General features: G+C 38.8%; 1 long non-coding RNA gene across 1 annotated transcript; it reads right to left on the reverse strand.

Moving 5' to 3' along the window:
* Nucleotides 1–437: 437 nt before the first annotated feature.
* Nucleotides 438–1083, reverse strand: LOC117130587. The gene is made up of 2 exons (XR_004453927.1): nt 846–1083; nt 438–498 (listed from the first exon to the last, which is right to left on the reverse strand). It is a non-coding gene; the product is annotated as an uncharacterized LOC117130587 (long non-coding RNA).
* Between the last annotated feature and the right edge of the window lie 346 nt (nt 1084–1429).

Consider the following 1429-nt stretch of genomic DNA (forward strand, 5'->3'; position numbering starts at 1 on the left):
AGTGATTCATCCTGGTTTGATTGGAACGACGAAGAAGCTGTCCTATTCCCAAACTGGGAAACTGGAATCACCTGATTTGAAAGTGGGATAACTTCTTCATCCCAACTCCTATGAGATTTATTCAACTTCCTGGTGATTCTCCAACACTTTATGTATCCAAATCAAGCTTCTTACAAAGTGATTCATCCTGGTTTGATTGGAACGACGAAGAAGCTGTCATATTCCCAAACTGGGAAACTGGAATCACCTGATTAGAAAGTGGGATAACTTCTTCATCCCAACTCCTATGAGATTTATTCAACTTCCTGGTGTTTCTCCACCATTTTATGTATCCAAATCAAGCTTCTTACAAAGTGATTCATCATGGTTTGATTGGAACGACGAAGAAGCTGTCCTATTCCCAAACTGGGAAACTGGAATCACCTGATTTGAAAGTGGGATAACTTCTTCATTCCAACTCCTATGAGATTAATTCAACTTCCTGGTGATTCTCCAACACTTTATGTATCCAAATAAAGCTCCTTACAAAGTGATTCATCCTGGTTTGATTGGAACGACGAAGAACGTCCTATTCCCAAACTGGGAAACTGGATCACCTGATTAGAAGTGGGATAATTCTTCATCCCAACTCCTATGAGATTTATTCAAACCTCTGGTGTTTCTCCAACATTTTATGTATCAAAATCAAGCTTCTTACAAAGTGATTCATCATGGTTTGATTGGAACGACGAAGAAGCTGTCCTATTCCCAAACTGGAAAAACTGGAATCACCTGATTTAAAAGTGGGATAACTTCTTCATCCCCAACTCCTATGAGATTATTCAACTTCCTGGTGTTTTCTCAACATTTAAGTATACAAATCAGCTTATTACAAAGTGATTCATCCTGGTTTGATTGGAACGACGAAGAAGCTGTCCTATTCCCAACTGGGAAACTGGAATCACCTGATTAGAAAGATAACTTCTTCATCCCAACTCCTATGAGATTTATTCAACTTCCTGGTTTTCCCCCCCATTTTATGTATCAAAATCAAGCTTCTTACAAAGTGATTCATCCTGGTTTGATTGGAACGACAAGAAGCTGTCCTATTCCCAAACTGGAAACTGGAATCACCTGATTTGAAAGTGGATAACTTCTTCATCCCAACTCCTATGAGATTTATTCAACTTCCTGGTGTTTCCCACCACTTTATGTATCCAAATCAAGCTTCTTACAAAGTGATTCATCCTGGTTTGATTGGAACGACGAAGAAGGCTGTCCTATTCCCAAACTGGGAAACTGGAATCACCTGATTTGAAAGTGGGATAACTTCTTCATCCCAACTCCTATGAGATTTAATTCAACTTCCTGGTGATTCTTCACCACATTTTATGTATCAAAATCAAGTTCTTACAAAGTATTCATCCTGGTTTGATTGGAACGACGAAGA

Source organism: Brassica rapa, unplaced genomic scaffold, assembly GCF_000309985.2.
Source record: "Brassica rapa cultivar Chiifu-401-42 unplaced genomic scaffold, CAAS_Brap_v3.01 Scaffold0573, whole genome shotgun sequence".
NCBI classification, from domain to species: Eukaryota; Viridiplantae; Streptophyta; class Magnoliopsida; order Brassicales; family Brassicaceae; genus Brassica; species Brassica rapa.